The sequence below is a fragment of the Fukomys damarensis genome, unplaced genomic scaffold (assembly GCF_012274545.1).
Source record: "Fukomys damarensis isolate Sample0158 unplaced genomic scaffold, DMR_v1.0_HiC HiC_scaffold_16, whole genome shotgun sequence".
Lineage (NCBI taxonomy): Eukaryota > Metazoa > Chordata > Mammalia > Rodentia > Bathyergidae > Fukomys > Fukomys damarensis.
The window spans coordinates 35,380,276-35,400,653 of record NW_022900928.1 but is presented as its reverse complement, the minus strand read 5'-3'; the positions used below and the strand labels follow the sequence as shown (position 1 = coordinate 35,400,653).

The 20,378-nt window shown below is 35.2% G+C and overlaps 1 non-coding gene across 1 annotated transcript; it reads right to left on the bottom strand.

The window, feature by feature from the left end:
• Positions 1-16,167: 16,167 nt before the first annotated feature.
• On the bottom strand, positions 16,168-16,279 carry LOC117286432. Its single transcript, XR_004517602.1, has one exon. It is a non-coding gene; the product is annotated as a U6 spliceosomal RNA (small nuclear RNA).
• Positions 16,280-20,378: the final 4,099 nt, after the last annotated feature.

Genomic DNA, 20,378 nt, shown 5'->3' with positions numbered 1-20,378 from the left:
TTAATTAGAAATTAGAGAACCTCTCTGAAATGTGGATAATAAAGAGGAAATTAAACAAGATAATATATATCAAGTGTGTAGCAGAGTGCTTCAGGCATCGGTAGTATAAGTTTTCTCTTTCTACTCTCCCTCAGTACCTCACTATAAGTTAACAAATATTTTCACTGATGCTTTGTAGAAGCTTAAAGGAAGTAAGACTTCACTGTAGCACCAATGTGTTTTGTTTGTAGTTCAGTTTCCATAAAATATTTAGCAGTATTGTAAGCAGAGTTTCTTTTTATTTCAAGGGCATCTTAAATTATTTCTGGAGATAGAATGGCTCAGTTGGGTGTGTTCTGCAAGTGCTAGCTGATACTTAAACTTTATTTCAGTTTATTTGCTATACACTATCTTTCCTTTTTGTCCAGATAGAATGAATTTATTTTCATGTCAAGATGAATGCTTATGTCCAGGGCTCACTGTCTGGATGCAGAATACACACATTTCTAGTTTAAGTGCATAAATATTGCTGCAAATTGTCCACAAAATGAAAAGTAATAACTTTCTCATCCATTTCAATCTTATCTAAAAAGGTCTTTACTTTACTACTAAAAAACAACAGTTTTCCTACATTCACATTTTATATGATATATTTGCATGAATTACTCTAACCAAATTTTATTTCACTTCCCTGAGGGATTCACACTTGCAAAGTGTTTATCATTAACACTCACAAAGTGTTAATTTTGGCTCCTAGGCAATTCCACACAACTTTCTCATGCTGTCTTTACTTTCAACACTTGATAAAGGACAGGTAATTGAAAAGCAGTGTAGCCAGGACTCAAACCCAAGTCTTCAATTCCAAGTTCAGTGTCTTTCTTTTTTCAATGATCTTTTTCTTCTGGGAGATGATATGATTCCAGGAAAAAGATCGCCAACCTGAATCGGAGAACTGGGATTCTAATCTCTATGAGCAGACCATGGTGGGACTTGGGGAAATCATGTTCCTTCCCTGAGCCTCATGTATTTCATTTGTAAACTGAAGGGCTTAGTTTCTGTCTCTTCCCTGACATCTATCTGCCTACAGAATATGTTCTTATAATGAGAGGGCTTTGAGTTTGTGTTTTTCATTGGAAAAATGTCTAGATTTGAAAGAAGTTTTTGAAATGAGTTTCAGGCTTGCAATGGTTTGGTCATGGATCTATAGGCTACAACTCAGCAATCTTCACTTCCAGGGCTCAGGACATTTGCCCAGGGTATATAAAAAATTTAGAGCTTCTTCAGATTCTGCCCACTTAACAGACAAATTCTGCCTTTTGTTTCTCATTCTCAAGTAGAACAATGAGAAAGGAAAATTGAAAGAATAATTATAAACTCTTTTTATAACAGTCTCAAATATATAGATTCACTTTTGGAAGGGATGTTGGAGAGGATTTGTTTCAACTCAATAATTAAAAATACTAGGAAATTGAAGTCAAGACCAATAAACTAAATCACAAATGTCTCAGTGTACTGGAGGCATGCAGGACTAAAGTCCATGGTTCCTTGCTCCTCTGCCAGTGCACTTTCTCCCAATAACTGTGAATGTGGATCAATGCATAGTTTTAGGTTCATGCTAGCCAGCAAGCACATGAAGCTGTGGGCTGATGGGTGCAATCTTGGGTTACTTTAATGAAAATGGTGGCAATAATGTGGAGCATTTCATGAGAACTCAGGCTTTGGAGTCACCCAGGCAGAGGTTACAGGCAGTAAACCTGGGAAAGTCCCCTAACTGTTTTGAGGACAAGCAAGTATTGTGGTACAGGTGGAGCATAAAGGGTGAGAAGAATGGTGGCAAGTGACACTGAGGAGGCATGTGTAAGATATGCCACAGGGGTGGTGGTGGTTCTTATTCGTGAATGCATAACTGGACAACCAGCCTTTTTTATTTTCAGCTTCTTTCTTTTCTGGAGGACAGAAAGAGAAGAGAACTAGGATGGAGGATTATTTGAGAACTGCTCCATCACTTCTCAGTTTGTACCACCTTGGGCAAAACAGTATCTATGGATCATGGTGACTTCACCTTTATGGGATCCCTCTTGTGAATTCATTGCTTCACATTCATTTGGCCTCTTTACTCCAATTACAGTTACTGTAAGTAGTTTTGTAAGCCCTTATCTCAGGTCCTGTTTTCAGGTTGAAGGCAGGCTAAGACATGATCTGTTAAATTAGGATTGTAATACAATGCTTTCCATGTGGGTTGTTAAATGAGGCAGTGAGATGCTTATAACACAAAAATTAAATGAGACATGCTTGTACATGTGCACTTAAAACACATAGCATAGTCCTTAAAACGAGTCAGTGCTCAGGAAGTAACATGTATTATGATGTGGTTGCTGTCTCTGCCCATATCCTTACCTCACCAGTTGCGGTGTGTGCATCACACATCTTGTTTGTGGGGATTATAAACTGTGTTTTAATATATAAATGTGCTTTTAGTTTTCCAGGGCATTTCAACATAATATGATTAGAAAACACAGTAAAGCAAACTTCAAAAAAAAAAAATCCATTCACACTATGATAAAGGGGATTGCAGCTTTACCCCTTTTATTTTTCCAGGTTGTTCTTAATTTCTCCACAGACACACTTTCATACATTTTTCAGTATTGAAATAAGTCTTGCATTTCCTCTTTCTTCCTTGCTGTATATTTGAAGACAGTGCTTTTTACCTATTTTGGGATATGGAAATTAAAGATTAGACACATTTTCAACTTGTTGAAAATCATTTCCTTAGTGAATGGTGGAATCTGGACTTGAACTGAATCTGATTTTGGAACCTGAGTTCATATCAATTTTTAAATCACTATCATATATTAGCTCAACCAGTTTCTCATCAATATTTCCTCTTGATTCCATTACCAGACACTCCTATATATTGGAAAGTATAGATGATTTTACTTTCCTTTTTTCCCAGAGAAAAGAACACTTTACTAGATTGAAATACTCAAGAGAAAGGAGCCCAGGAAGCAAAACTTATCAGAAAACTAGAGGAAGTTTTCATGGAGTTGCTATGAGTCAGAAACTTTTAATGAACCTAGTTGTATTGTTTACCAAGTTAAGATCCTCTCAGATGTCAGGAGATAGATGTGTAGATGTCAGCTCAGAAAATACAGCTCTAGTGTGATAGAAATACAAGAGGATGGAATCCCTCTGTGCTAAGAGATAATGAAGGGGGTCAGAGATAAGTTGGAAGAAACACTGGCTACCAAGAGGGAAAGCAATTATTTTTTGTTAAATCAAATATTTATGAGACCAGGAGTTGATTGCCTGTAGTTTAACAATTCAGAGGAAAAATAATTTCTGAGAGATGCCTAAGGTGCTAGATTAATTCAGATAACTGTACCTTGTATAAAAATAATTAACTGATAGAATTTGGAATACATGAAAATTATAATGACAGGCATAACAGTATAATATGTTGGAAGGACTAAAATATATCCTGTTGTCATAGGCACCCTTCCATCTTTCGTCAATACAGAGTAGTTCATTTTGATTTTGGATTTAACTCCCATTTATTGAATATCTACCACATGTCAGATATTATTGTAGAACCCATATACATACTATTATTTCATTTTACAGATAAGGAATCCGGTATTCAGAGAAGTGCAATGATGCTCAAAGACACAGAGTTAGGAAGGTGAAGGTTGGGCATGGTATGACACCAAAATCCATGATATTTCTCTCAAGCCATTCAGCCATTCAGGCATTTTGATCATATAATTTCTGGCTCAAAGGAAGTTATGGAGATATGGCATGAGGTATGTTGTCTTAGTGGAGTCAAACAAGTAATACATTATTTTCAGGTGAAATAGAATAACTGAGGTCAAAATTATTCATCAAGTGTGCCTACTCATTCATTGCCAGAAAAGATCAACTTATTAACCTTGATAGGACTCAACAAAGTCTGTGTGACTCTTTCGTTTGTTGCAAGTTACTCATTTTACAGGCATGAACCCTGACGTCCATAAGGTGAAATTATTGTTAAGTAATGAATCGAAGTCCTGCCTCTCCATAATGTAGCCTTGGGTCTGTTCTCTGGAAGTACATGAGAAAAAAAATAGTTTTTATCCACCTGACAGAACTTTAAATATTTGATGATAGTGTTCCCAGGTCTCCTTTTCTAGTGAAGTATCATTTTATTGTTCAAAAATTCCTATTGCAGAATTTCTAGATTCTTCATTTTGTTTTCATATTGTCCATTTCCTTTCCAAACTATGATGCCCTAAAATGAATGTGTGACACCAGGTTATATTAGTATATGACTTGATTAAAAGAGAGTTATTGCAACTTTCATGATTCAGAATGAGTTTTGTAAATAGCTCAATGTTATGAAGAAATTTCAAACTATAACTGATTTTAGGATGATGGACTAATGGAAATGGCAGATTAAGAAGAAAGGTTATTCCCTTGATTTTCTTTACACTTATAAAAATATTGCATATGTATAGGTACAAATGTCCAACAATGAATGTCATTATATTGTATACATTAAGTATATCATTAAAATTAATTAAAACATTGGATATAGTTTTGCATATACAACTGAGGAAGAAACTAAGAACAGAGAATACCCAAGTACCAAACAAAGAGCTCAAAGTCAGAGAAGTTAGTAACCTGGAGTTGAAAAACACCATATAAAATTTAAAATCAGGATTAGGGAATAAGATTCTCTGATACTGGCATTAAGAGGCTGTGTAAGGCCTCAGACTTCAAGCTCATGCTATATAAAACTAACTGCCTAATGGTAGAAGCATGGAGTTCTGTCCATTTCTTGGAAGAAGAATAGAAAAATCTGACTGCTTCTGGGAGGCAGTAAGGAAGTTTACAATCTATCTAGGGTTGTGTCTGATAAATAAATCACCAGTGAGAAATCAGAACCAAGAATCTGCACCACACATAGTTGTAAGATATGTCTTCAAAGTACCCATGCAATACATTATTAAAATAAAAGGTTGGCATAAAAGATAGCCTGGAATTAGTGAAGACCATAGAGCCTAAGAGAACTAGATACAGCAGCAGTGTTGTTGAAAATGACCTCAAACAGTGTTTGTAAATGGGGAGGGGAGGAAGAGGTGAAGGAAGGGCAGGGACAAGGGGAAAAATGAGAACCAAGACCTGTCATGCAAAGGTATAGGATCCCAGTAATGAATGTAACTGTATTGTATACCTAGATTGTACCAATAAACTCAATAAAAAAAAATGACCTCATGACCAAGTATTAGAAATCACACTGAGGAATAAATTGCAATGAGGAAACTCAAAAGGTGAAGAAAATCAGCAAATGAACTAAACTGAGAAATAGAAATACATAGAGGAACAATCTGAAGTAGATAATAAAAATAGATTAAAATGATCAATAAGATGAAAGATTACAGAGAAACAAAGCCAAGGCACAAACATTGTAATTTGAAAAATCACACACACCTTTGAAACAAAATCAAGGTAAAAATTTTAGAAATGAAAAGAAAAAGGTCATTTAAATAAGGCACTTGGTTGGCAGATAAGGAGAGATAATGATATGGAAGACAGATCTGAGAAAATTATCCAGAATATAGCACAGTGAAGCAAAACTATGAAAAAATATAAAAGAAATGGAATCCAGTGAGTCCAACAAAATAGAAATAACAGATGGGGATAATAGAGAGAATAGGATAGAGGCAAATTAAAAAGAAATCATAGCTGAGAATTTTTCATACTAAACATACATGTCTACAAAATGAAAGAACATAACAGGTACTGATTAGGATAGCAAGAAAAAAGGATGGATGGATGGATATATATAGGTGGATAAATTCAGTAAATGACCAACTCTCACTGCATGTCAAATACTGCTACAGGTGCTGAGCCAATTAAGTGAAAACTTTTGACATAGAACTTGCATTCCATTTGAGTGGTGTGTGTGTGTGTGTGTGTGTGTGTGTGTGTGTGTGTGTGTGTGTGTGTGACAAGAAGCAAGGATAGAAACGCCAGGAAATGGGGGAAGGAGAAGGGGTTCTACATTCTGGTCATCAGTACCTGTAGAGCTACTCTGATCATGTGTTTTTGCTGTAGTTTGAGAACAGGAATCTGCTCCTGTTCATCTCTGCACAGCCTGAGGCATAAATCTTGGTTTCTGCCACAATCTGGATATACAACAAAAATCCAATGTATAAGAATTAATTTCCACCATCTTTATTTCTATCAAGATTTATGCTGTGGATAGTCTCCCTCTTGGTGATTTTTAAGTTTGTGCTGTTCTGTTTTTAGAAAGAAGTAACTGAGAACTCTGTATTACCCCACAGACCTGACTTTGGAATTCCACTCTCATTTGTGCCTGTGCATTCATGTATGTATATGCTGCTAGGACTCCAGTTCTATCCTCCTTATCCCATTTTTAAAGTATTACAAGTGTCCCCTAATTGGTCTAACAGCCTTGAGTTTCTTGCTCTTTAATTCATTATTCACACTGGAAGTCAGGAAGATTTTTCCAAATTATGTTTGAGTATGTCATCATCTTCTGTTTGAGTCCATCATGATTTTTTTTCAAACTGGGGATTGAACTCGGGTCCCTGCACTTGCAAGGCAGGTAGTGGAACCACTGAGCTAAATTGCTAAATCCCTGGCCCAATCATGACTTCTTATGGCTTTCCTAAACTGTACAAGACATTGTGAGCTGGCCCCTTTCCATTTTTCTATTTTCCTTTCTCCCTCTGACTGTATTTCTTCACTATGTGCTGTCACATGAAATGTGTGGATGGTCCCTTGAATGTTTATATGCTTTCAACATGTTTCTGCCCTTTTATTCTGCTATATGTGTATGGAAAGATTTTTCTTCCTTAATTCCCATTTGTGACTGCCATACAAATTTATAGTTCATCCTGTGATTCACAGTGAAAGTTTCACTATCTTTCTGGTGCTTCTCCTGACACTTATCTTGTACCAGAATTAATTCAGTACTGTTTGAACCCTATATACTGTCAGATTTCATTATGCCCTTATGCATTTAAAAATTTTGGAGCTTATTTGCCTCCACTGTTATTTTTGAGAGTAGATGCTATTTCTTATTTTTCTTTATTTTCTCTCACCTTACAACTTCCACTCCTACCAGATATTTATCTGACCTATATCTCAAAATTAACAAGTGTTTTCTGGAAGAGGAAATAAATCAATGATGGATGGTACAAAGAAGTCTATTTTGAAATCAAAAATTGATTCTATCTAACCTGGGAAGCTTTGCTTGTTACTTTTGAGCCATGGACAGCTACTCAAAGAGTGGATTTTAGTTTCTGAGGCAAGGCTCCAAGTCCAAATACTATGGTAATTCTCAGTCCAACTTTATGGGAAGCTTTTAGTCACTTTAGGACCTTGAAAGTCCCCCTTCAAGGTAAAGAATAACCACATTTATGTTAAGCACAGAAGCAGTTAACTCCCTAGAAGTGTGGAGAACAGCGTTTGAGCTGTATTTATTGATGCATAGATTTTACAGAGTTGTGATATTTGAAAACAAATAGCTGTGTCCATAATTAAATCTGCCAAGGAATTAGCAAGTGCGGTATGATGACAGATTTGCAGATAGAGCCAGGAGCAGGATTGGTTTGGATGACACAGTCTCTTGATCTTGGTGCCCTTTGTTATTCAATTTTTGCAATTGCATATAACTTCTCATTTAGTGAGCTCCCATTCACTGCAAGTTATGATATCCTGCTGGAGGAAGTAGAGATAACCTATAGATAATGCTGTAGGGAAGGATGATTTCACTTTACATTTTAAAATTCAATATAAAGAGGTGGTAAAGAAAAGTTTCTCCATTACTAATTTTTCTAAAACCATTCATTATTTAATAATACTTAAAGTAGACAGCACCCCCCAAAGACTATGTAGTATAATTTAGAGTAGACAGCAATCACAATTTTTCATAAACCTTAATTTTGGACTGACTTTAAGTTATGACTCCATCACTTTTCACATTGTATCTCATTTAATTCCCAGAACTCTGTAAGATATTGTAATTCCCATTCTATACAGTGGAAAATGAGTCTTTGAAAAGTTAATTGAATTCCTAAAATTTCACACTAAATTGTGGGATTAATATATAAAACATAGATTCCAGAAAAATAACAATTCAGATTCTTGTTTATTTGAGGGCCAATCTGACTATCTATGCTGATAATTAGGGCTACACCATTTGCAAAGAGGTGAAGTCTCCTACTGACTTCAGTGGTGAAGAACTCTACACTTCCCACTTCCCCTATTCCATTAGACTTTTACATCCTGTTTTGCTTTATCAATTACACTTTTTTCAACTTTAGTTGAGTTTGTTGATATATTTTAGGGATACAGTACAGTTGCATTCATTGTTGGGATCTTGTACCTCTACATGACAAGTCTTGGTTCTCATTTTTTCTCCTTGTCCCTGCCCTCCCTTCACATCCATCCTCCCCTCCCCATCCACAAACACTTTATTTCCATCTTTTCATTATCTCACATTTTTTCCTTTTCCCTTATTACCCTTCCCCTACCCATCCCACCTTCCCTACACCTTTAGCTCCTTTCTTCCCATTTCTCAATGTCAGTAATCTTATTAGGATCTTATGTATTATTACAGTTTATTCACACCAAAGAAACTATTCAGTATTTAATGTGTGACTAATTTATTTCACTTAGGAGTATATCTTCAATATGTATCCATTTTCCTATGAATGAATCTATTTTATCATTCTTTATGACTGAGTAATATTCCATTTGATAGAAAAACCACATCTTCTTTATCCAACTTCCAACTGATGGGCAAATAGGCTGTTTCCAAGTTTTAGCTATTACAAACTGTGCTCTATAAACATGGGTGTGCACACATCACTGTGATATGATTCTTTTAGTTCTTTTGGAAAGATACCCAGCAGAGGGATAGCTGGGTCAAATGGAACCTCCAGTTCAAGGTCTTTGAGGTATCTCCATATTGATTTCCATAGTGATTGCACCAGTCTGCATTCCCACCAACAATGGAGAAGGATTCCTTTCTCCCCACAACCCTGCCAACATTTGTTATTGTGTGATTTCTTGATAGCAGCCATTCTTTGTGGGGTGAGGTGGAATCTCTGTGTTGTTTTCTTCTGCATCTCTTGAATGACAGTGATGTGGAACATTTTTTCATATATTTAGTTGCTGCATTTAATTCTTTGTCTGAGAAATGTCTGTTCATTTTGGATGCCCATTTATGAATTGGGTCTTTATATTGGGGGGGCTGATTGTTTTGAGTTCTTTATATATTCTAGATACTAGTCCTTTGTCTGAGGAGTCAGTGAAATTGAAAATGTAATTAAAAATTTACCAACAAAGAAAAGCACATACCCTGATGGATTCACTGCCAAATTTACAAGACATTTAGAGAACTACTGCCATTACTCTTCAAACTTTTCAATGAAATTGAAAGGGAAGCTATACTTCCAAATTCATTCTTGGAAGCAAATATCACTTTGATTCCCAAACCAGGGAAAGATGCAACTAAAACAGAGAACTACAGGCCAATATCCTTAATGAATACAGATGCAAAAATCTTTAGTAAGATACTGGCATATAGAATACAGAGGATTATCAAGAAGATCATCCATCCTGACCAAGTTGGATTTATTCCAGGAATGCAAGGGTGGTTCAACATACATAAGTCAATAAATGTAATACACTATATTAACAAAGTCATCGACAAAAACCATATGATCCTCTCAATAGATGCAGAAAAAGCATTTGACAAAATTCAACACCCATTCATGATAAAAATCCTGCAAAAATTTGGATAGATGGTCTATATCTCCACTTAATAAAGGTTATCTATGAAAAACCAACAACCAACATCAATTAAATGGCCAAAAACTGAAAACCTTCACGTTAAAATCAGGAACAAGACAAGGATGCCCACTATCACCACTCCTCTTCAATATAGTTCTGGAAACATTAGCCATAGCAATTAGACAATAGAAAGAAATTAAAGCAATAAAGATAGGAAAGGAAGAAGAAGTTAAACTGTCATTATTTGCTGATGATATGATACTCTACAGTGAAGACCCAAAAACCTCCACCAAAAGACTTGCAGACTTAATTGACAGATTCAGTAGAGTAGCTGGATACAAGGTGAATACCCAAAAATCAACTGCCTTCTTGTACACAAATAACAGACTCACCGAGAGAGAAATAAGGAAAGTAATTCCTTTTACAATAGCATCCCAAAAAATGAAGTGTCTAGGAATCAGTCTAACAAAAGAAGCAGAAGATCGCTACACTGAAAACTATAGCACTCTGAAAAAAGAAATTGAAGAGGATATTAAAAAATGGAAAGATATCCCCTGCTCCTGGGTAGGAAGAATCAACATAGTGAAAATGGCCATACTACCAAAACTGCTATACAGATTCAATGCAATGCCAATTGAAATTCCAACAATATATTTCACAGAACTAGAAAGAAGAATCCAAAAATTCACTTGGAACCACAATAGATGTAGAATAGCAAAAGCCATCCTAGGCAACAGGTATATCAATTCCCAATTTGAAACTATACTACAAAGCCACTGTGATAAAAACAGCATGGTAGTGGCAAAGAAACAGATCTGAGGATCAGTGGAACAGATTGGAAGACACAAAAACAACTCCAGATGTACTCAGCTACTTCATGTTTGACAAAGGAGCTGACCATCCCCACTGGAGGAAAGATAGCCTCTTTAATAAATGGTGCTGGAAAAAGTGGATTTCAATCTGCCACAGATTAAAACTGGACCCTTATATTTCACCATGCACTAAATGAAAATCCAAGTGGATTAAGGATCTAAACATTAAAACAGAAACACTAAACTTGCTGGAAGATAAGTTAGGCAATTACACATTTTAAAAAGTTTTAAAAATTGATTTTATTGGTACACTTTGATATACATAATGATCACATTCATTATAGGAAATTTGTACCTCTACTTCTATTTTTTTCAAATTCTCCTTCTTTCTTTTCTATCTTTTTTTTTTCTCTTTGAGTTTATTGGTACATTTTAGGTAGACAGTACAGTTATATTCATCATTGGGATCTTGTACCTCTACATTACAGGTCTTGGTTCTCATTTTTTTCCCCATACCCCTGCCCTCCCTTCACCTCTCCTCCCTTCCTTATATAAAAATACTTTATTCCCATTTTAAAATTTTCTCATGTTTTTTTCTTTTCCCTATTTTATTTCCCCTACCCTTCCCATTTCTCCTACACCTTTAGCCCTTGTCTTCCTATTTCACATTGTCAATTATCTCATTAGGATCTTATGTATCATTATAGTTTCTCACACAAGAGAAACTATTCGGTATTTATACATATGTGACTTATTTATTTTACTTAGTAGTATATCCTCAATACATATCCATTTTCCTATGAATGACTCTAATTTCTCATTCTTTATGGCTGAGTAGTATTCCATTTCATAGAAAAACCACATCTTCTTTATCCAGTCTCCAACTGATGGCCAAATGGGCTTTTCCCAAGTTTTAGCTAATCCAAACTGTGCTGCTATAAACACAGGTGCGCATATATCAGAGGGAAGGCTGGGTCAAATGAAACCTCCTGTCCAAGCTCTTGCAGTATCTCCATATTGATTTCCATAGTGATTGCACCAGTCTGCACTCCCACCAACAATGGAGAAGGGTTCCTTTCTCCCCAAAACCCCACCACCTTTTGTTACTGTTTGATTTCTTGATAGCAGCCATTCTTTGTGGGGTGAGGTGGAATCTCAGTGTTATTTTCATCTGCATCTCTTGAATGACCAGTGATGTGTAACACTTTTTCATATATTTGCTGGATGCTTTTACTTCTTTGAGAAACATCTGTTCATTTCAGATGCCCATTTTTGAATCGGGTCTTTATATTTGGGGGGGTGATTTTTGTGAGTTCTTTATATATTCTCGATAATAGTTCTTTGTCTGAAGAGGAGTTGGTAAAATTTTTTTCCCACATTGTAGATATTCTTTTAGTTCTGCTGATGGTTTCTTTTGTAGTGCAGAAGCTTTTTAATAAGATGAGATCCCAGTTATTGATTCTTTCTGCTAGTTCCAATGCTAGTGAGGGTTTGTTTTGATTCTTATTACAATTTCTCACACCAGAGAAACTATTCACTATTTGCACGTGTGTGTCCTATTTATTTCACTTAATAGTATGACCTCAATGTGCATTCAACTTAACTATAAATGTCTCTAGCTTTTTATTCTTTATGGCTGAGTAGTACTTCATTTTATTAAAAAATCCCACATTTTCCTTATCCAGTTTCCAAGTTTTAGCTATTTCAAACTGTGCCACTCTAAACGTGTGTATGCATCTATCACTGTAGTATCATACTTTTAATTATTTTTTGAAGATACCCAGCAAAGGAATATCCCTAGCTAGATCAAATGGGACCTCTAATTCTAGTTGTTTGAGATATCTCTATATTAATTTCTACAGTGGTTTCACAGTCTGAACTCAACCACAAGGGAGAATTGTTCCTTTCTCCCCATAACCCTTCTAGCATTGTTATTGATTGATTTCTTGATAGCAGCCATTCTTTCTCCAGTAAGGTGGAATCTCAGTGTCATTTTCATCTGCATCTCTTGAATGACCAGTGAGTGATGTTGAACATTTCTTCATATGTTGATTTGCTGCTTTTACTTGTTTCTCTGAGAAAAGTATGTTCATTTCAGATGTCCATTTTTGAATCAGGTCTTTGAATTTGGGGGTCAGAGTTTTTGAGTTCTTTATATATTCTACATAGTAGACCTTTTTCTCAGGAACAGCTAGTAATTTTTTTTTGCTACACTGTAGGTTATATCTTAGATCTGTTGATGATTTCTCTTGCAGTGCAGAAGCTTTTTAGTAAGATGAGATCCCAGTTATTGTTACTTTATGCTGGTTCCCATGCTACTGAGGATTTGTTCATAATGTTTTTTTTCTATGCCAATGTCTTTGAGAGGTCTACCTAACTTATCTTCCAGCAAGTTTAGTGTTCTGTTTCAATATTTATTTGTTTAATCTTCAAATTAAGTTTAGAACATGGTGAAAGATAGGGGTCAAGTGTTAACCTTTGGCAGGAAGAGACTATCTTTCCTCCACTGAGGATGCTTTGCTCCTTTGTGAAAGATGTGGTAGCTGAGTATGTTTGGAGTTGCTTCTGCATCTTCTAATCTATTCCATTGATCCTTGGGTGTGTTTCTTTGCCAGTATCCTGCTGTTTTTAATCATAGTGTCTGTATAGTATAGCTTCATGTTGGGGATTGTGATATCCCATGCCATTTTTCTCTTGCCTAGAATGGCTTTTGCTATTCTAGGTCTCTTCTGATTCAAAATGAATTTTTGGACTATTTTCTGTAGTTCTATGAAATATTCTGTTGGGATTTCAATTGGAATTACATTGAATTTATATAGCAGTTTTGGGAGTATGGACGTTTTCACTATGTTGGTTCCTCTTCCCCAGGAACAAGGCTTTCAATTTTCTTATATGCTGTTTGATCTCTCTTTTCAGAGTGTTGTAGTTTTCTGTGTAGAGGTCTTTTACTTCCTTCATTACATTGATTCCTAGGTTTCTCATTTTTTGGATGAAATTGTGAAAGGAATTATTTCCTAATGTCTCTCTCAGTGAATCTGTTATTTGTGTACAGCAAAGCTATTGATTTTTGAGTGTTGACATTTTATCCAGCTACTTTACTGAATCTTTCAATTAAGTCTAGAAGTCTTTTGATAGAGTTTTTTGGGACTTCTATGTAGAGTATCATATCATCATCACATAATGACAGTTTAACTTCTTTCTTTCCTATCTTTATTGCTTTGATTTCTTTCTTATGTCTAATTGATGTGGCTAATGTTTCCAGACCTACACTGAACAGGAGTGGTGATAGTGGATATCCATGTCTTTTTCCTGATTTTACCATGAAAGCTTTGAATTTTTGACTATTTACTATGATGTTGGCAGTTGTTTTTCATAGATAGCCTTTATCAGATTGAGATAAAGACCATTTATTCCAATTTTCTGTAGGGTTTTTTAAAATCATGAGTGGCTACTGGATTTTGTTGAATGCATTTTCTGCATCTGTTGAGATGATCATATGGTTTTTGTCCTTGAGTCTGTTAACATAGTGTGTTCTATTTATTGATTTACATATGTTGAACCACTCTTGCATTCCCTGGAACAAATCCAACTTGGTCAGGGTGTATGATGTTCTTGATGACCCTCTGTATTCTGTTTGCCAGTATCTTATTCAGGATTTTTGCATAGATGTTCATTAAGGAGAATGGCCTGTAGTTCTCTTTTTTGATTGGATCTTTCTCTGCTTTTGGAATCAAAGTAACATTTGTTTCCAGGGATAAATTTGCAAGTATTCTTCCTTTTCAATTTCACTGAAGAGTTTAAAGAGTAGTGACAATATTTTTTCCCCATATCCCTGCCCTCCCTTCACCACCTCCTCCCTTCCCTATTTACAAATACTTCATTTCCATTTTTTCATTTTCTCATATTTTTTTTCTTTTCCCTTATTTCCTTTCCCAAACCCTCCCACTTTCCCTACACCTTAAGCCCTTTTCTTCCTATTTTACATCTTCACTTATACAATTAGGATCTTATGTACAATTATAGACTTTCACACAAGAGAGAATATTAGGTATTTACATATGCATGGCTTATTTACTTCATTTAAGATGTAACTGTGCTATATACCTAAAATGTACCAATAAACCCAATGAGAGAAAAAAAAAAGAGTAGTGACAATAGTTCTTTTCTAACTGTCCTGTACAATTCAGCAGTAAAGCCATTAGGACTTGGGATTTTCTTTTTTGGTAAAGTTTCAATTACATTTTCAATTTCACTGATTGTAATTGGAGTATTTAGACTTCTTATCTGTTCTTTGTTTAACGTTGGTAATTCATATGTATCTAGGACTCTGTCTATTTCTTCTGTTTTCCATTTTATTAGAGTACAGTTTCGCAAAGTAGGTATTAATGATCCTCTGGTTTTCTGCTGGATCTGTTGTGACTTCACCTTGTTCATTCCTAATTGCATGATTTGAGCCTTTTCTGTCCTCCTTTTGATAAGGTTGGCTGAGGGTTTATTGAATTAGTTTATTATTAAAAAAAACCAATTCTTCAATTCATTGATTTTTTTATATTATTCTCTTAGTCTTCGTTGCATTGATTTCTGCTCTGATTTTATAATTTCCCCTTTTGTATGAGCTTTGGGTTTGTCTTGCTCTTCTTTTTCTAGAAGCTTAAGGTTCAGCATTGGGTTGTTTATTAGAAATAGCCCTGTTTTCATAGTATGAGCATTTTTATTTAAATATGTTTTATGAGCTAGTATGTGGTCTGTTTTTGAGAATGACCCATATGCATCTGAAAAGAATGTATATTCCGATTTTGTGGGGTGGAACACTCCATAGACATCTATTAAGTTCATTTGTTCAAAAGCTTGGTTCATTTCTAGAATGTTGTTGCTGATTTTTTTGTCTAGATGACCTGTCTATTTGTGACATTGGTTATTTAGGTCCCCTATTACAATTGTATTAGTGCTTATTTGTTTTTTCATGTCCCTTAATATTGTTTTGCATAATTAGGGGCCTTAGTATTTGGTGCATATGTCTTTATGATTGTCATCTCTTCTTTTTGAGTTGTTTCCTTTACAAGGATGTAGTGGCCCTCTTTGTCTCTCTTAGTTACTTTTGGCTTAAAATTTACTTTGTCCACAATTAGGATAGCTACTCCTGCATTTTTTATGGCCACTGTCACATGGAACTGTTTTCCATCCTCTTACTTTCAGTGTATGCATTCATTTGTGGAACTAAATGGATTTCTTTTATGTGGCATTTTGTTTCTTAATACATTCTGTCAATCTATTTGTTTGATTGGTGAACTGAGGCCATTAACTCTGATGATTATAACTGACTTGTGTTATCTTATCTTTGTCATGTTATTTTCCTATTGTTAACTCTATTATTTTTTATTTTTCCTGCATCTCCCTTTAATTTCTTGCCTTGCCTAATTGATTTGTTCTTTTGGGCCTTATGAATTTGTGACTTTCATTGTCTTTTTCCAGGATATTGTTTAGGATTGTTTGGAATGCTGGTATGGTACTCATGAAGTTTATCAGGTGTTCTTTGTTGTGGAAGTATCTTATATGGCTATCAATTTTTTAAAAAAATATGGAACAATGCACAAATTTGCATGTCATCCTTGTTCTAGGGCCATGGTAGTCTTCTCTGTATCATTCCAGTATTTTTTTAGTATATGTGCTGCAGAAGTGAACACTTCCCATCAATTTTGAAAGATAGCTTTGCAGGATACATTAGTTTAGGTTGGAGGTTGTTTTCTCTTAGGGCTTGAAATACCTCACTCTAGCCTTGACTTGAGGGTTTGTGTTGAAAAGATTACTGTGACTCTCATGAGCTTTCCTTTTATGTGATTTGTTTGCTTTCCCCAACTGCTTGTGTATTTTGTTCTCCTGTTGAGTTTCTGGGATCTTGATTATTACGTGTATGTGTAAATGTTTTTTGATCATGGCTAGTTGGAGTCTTATATGCCTTGCTTATCTCTATGTCAAATTCTTTTGCTCTGTTTGGGACATTTTCTGTCATTAATAATGTGAACATTTTTTTTCTCATTCAGTTTATTGGTACTTTTTAGGCATACCGCACAGTTACATTCATCATTGGGATCTTGTACTATTAAATGACAGGTCTTGGTTTTCATTTCCCCCCATAACCCTGCCCTCCCTTCACCTCCTCCTCCCATCCCTATTTGCGAAAACTTTTTTCTCCCATTTTCTCGTATTTTTTCTTTTTCTTTATTTCCTTTCCCCTACCCTTTCCATTTTCCCTAAACCTTTAGCCCCTTTCTTCCTATTTCACATTATCACTTATACCATTTGGATCTTATTTACACTTTTAATTTTTCACTCCAGAGAAACTATTTGGTACTTACACATGTATGACTTATTTATTTCACTTGAGTATAACCTCAATATGCATCCATTTTCCTGTGAATGAATGTAATTTCTCATTCTTTATGGCTGAGTTTTATTCCATTTTATGGAAAACCACATCTTGTTTATCCAGGCTCCAACTGATGGGAAAATGGGCTGTTTCCAAGTTTTAGCTATTACAAACTGTGCTGCTATAAACATAGGTGTGCATATATTACTGTGGTATGATTTAAAAAATCTTTTTGAAAAGATACCCAGCAGAGGGATGGCTGGGTCAAATGGACCCTTTAATCCCAGTTATTTGAGGTATTTCCATATTGATTTCCATAGTGATTGCACCAGTCTGCACTCCCACCAACAATGGAAAAGGGTTCCTTTCTCCCTACAACCCAGGCAACATTTGTTATTGGTTGATTTCTTGATAGCAGCCATTCTTTTGGGGGTGAGGTAGAATTTCAGTGTTGTTTTCATCTGCATCTCTCAAATGACCAGTGATGTGGAACATTTTTTTATATATTTACTTGCTGCTTTTTCTTCTTTGTCTGAGAAATGTCTGTCCATTGAATTGGGTCTTTATATTTGGGTGGCCAGATTTTTTTGAGTTCTTTTTGTATTCTAGATAATAGTCCTTTGAGGAGAAGCTGATAAAAATTTTCCCAATTTATAGGTTGTCTCTTAGTTCTGTTGGTGGTTTCTTTTGAAGTAAAGAAGTTTTTTAATAAGATGATATCCCAGTTGTTGATTCTTTCTGCTAGTTCCCATGCTACTGAGGCTTTTTTCATAAAATCTTTTCCTATGCCAATGTCTTTCAGAGTTCTGCCTAAATTATCTTCCAGCAAATTTAGTGCTGCTGTTTTAATATTTAGATCTTTCATCCACTTGGATTTTAATTTAGTGCATGGTGAAATATAAGGGTCCAGTTTTAATCTGTGGCAGATTGAAATCCACTTTTTCCAGCACCATTTATTAAAGAGGCAATCCTTCCTACACTGAGGATGGTCAGCTCCTTTGTCAAACATGAGGTAGCTGAGTACATCTGGAGTTGTTTTTGTGTCTTCCAATCTGTTCCACTGATCCTCAGATCTGTTTCTTTGCCACTACCATGCTGTTTTTATCACAGTGGCTTTGTAGTATAGTTTCAAATTGGGAATTGTTATACCTGTTGCCTAGGATGGCTTTTGCTATTCTACATCTATTGTGGTTCCAAATGAATGTTTGAATTCTTTTTTCTAGTTCTGTGAGATATAGTGTTGGAATTTCAATTGGCATTGCATTGAATCTGTATAGCAGTTTTGGTAGTATGGCCATTTTCACTATGTTGATTCTTCCTACCCAGGAGCAGGGGATATCTTTCCATTTTATATCCTCTTCAATTTCTTTTTTCAGAGTGCTATAGTTTTCAGTGTGGAGATCTTTGGCTTCTTTTGTTAGATTGATTCCTAGACACTTCATTTTTTGGGATGCTATTGTAAAAGGAATTGTTTCCCTTATTTCTCTCTTGGTGAGTCTGTTATTTGTGTACAAGAAGGCAGTTGTTTTTTGGGTATTCACCTTGTATCCAGCTACTCTACTGAATCCATCAATTAAGTCTGCAAGTCTTTTGGTGGAGTTTTGGGTCTTCAATGTAGTAGAGTATCATATCATCATCAAGTAATTACAGTTTAACTTCTTCCTTTCCTATCTCTATTGCTTTAATTTATTTTTCTTGTCTAATTGCTATGGCCAATGTTTCCCAAACTATATTGAAGAGGAGTGATGATAGTGGGCATCCTTGTCTTTTTCCTGATTTTAACGTGAAAGTTTTCAGTTTTTGGCCATTTAATATGATGTTGACTGTTGGTTTTTCATAGATAGCCTTTATTAAGTTGAAATATAGACCATGCATTCCAATTTTTTACAGGGTTTTTATCATGAATGGGCGTTGAATTTTGTCAAATGCTTTTTCTGCATCTATTGAGAGGCTCATGTGGTTTTTGTCCTTGACTTTGTTAATGTAGTGTATTACATTTATTGATTTACGTATGTTGAACCACCCTTGCATGCCTGGAATAAATCCGACTTGGTCAGGATGGACAATCTTCTTGATAATCCTCTGTATTCTCTATGCTAGTATCTTGTTAAGGATTTTTGCATCTATATTCATTAAGGAGATTGGCGTGTAGTTCCCTTTTTTAGTTGCATCTTTCCCTGGTTTGGGAATCAAAGTGATATTTGCTTCCAAGAATGAATTTGGAAGTATAGCTTCCCTTTCAATTTCATTGAAAACTTTGAAGAGTAATGGCAGTGGATCTTTTCTAAATGTCTTGTGAAATTCAGCAGTGAATCCAGCAGGACCTGGGCTTTTCTTTGTTGCTAAATTTTTAATTACATTTTCAATTTCACTGGTTGTAATTGGGATGTTTAAAATGTTTTTATCTGCTTTGTTCAACTTTGATAATTCATAAGTATCTAGAAATCTGTCCATTTATTCTGTGTTTTCCATTTTATTAGAGTACGGTTTCTCAAAGTAGTTATTAACGATCCTCTGGATTTCTGTTGGATCTTTTGTGACTTCACCTTTTTCATTCCCGATTGCATGGATCTGTGCCTTTTCTTTCCTTTTTTTGGTAAGGTTAGTTAAGGGTTTATCACTTTTATTTATTCTTTCATAAAAGCAACTCTTCTATTCATTTATTTTTTGTATCACTTTCTTAGTTTCCATGGCATTGATTTCTGCTCCAATCTTTTTAATTTCCTCTCTTGATTGAGCTTTGGATTTTTCTTGCTCTTGTTTTTCTACGAGTCTAAGATTCATCCTTAGGTTGTTCATTTGAGCTTGCTCTGTTTCCCTGTATGGGCATTCAGTGCTATGAATTTTCCATGTAGAACTGCTTTCATTGTGTCCCATAGATCCTGTGTGTTGTGTTGGCATTTTCTTTTTTTTGTAAAAACTCTGTGAGTTCTTCTTTAATTTCCTCTGTGATCCATTCATTGCTCAGGAGAGTGTTGTTCCATTTCCATGTGTTTGTGAAAGTCCTCCAGTTTCTTATGCTATTGATCTCCAGCTTTATTGCACTGTAATCTGATAATATACAGGAAATAAATTAGATTCTTTTGCATTTATTTAAACCTGTTCTGTGAGCTAGTATGTGATCTATCTTGAAGAATGACCCAAGTACAGTTGAAAAGAATGTCTGTTCTGATTTTGTGGGATGGAACACTGTATAGACATCTAGTAAGTCCATGTGTTCAAAAGCTTGGTTCAATTCTAGTATTTCATTGTTGAATTTTTGCCTAGATGATCTGTCTATTTGTGGTAATGGGGTATTTAGATCCCCCACTACAATTGTATTAGTGCTTATTTGGTTTTTCATGTTACTTAATATTTGTTTTATATAGCTGGGGGTATTTATATTTGGTGCATATATGTTTATGATTGTCATCTCT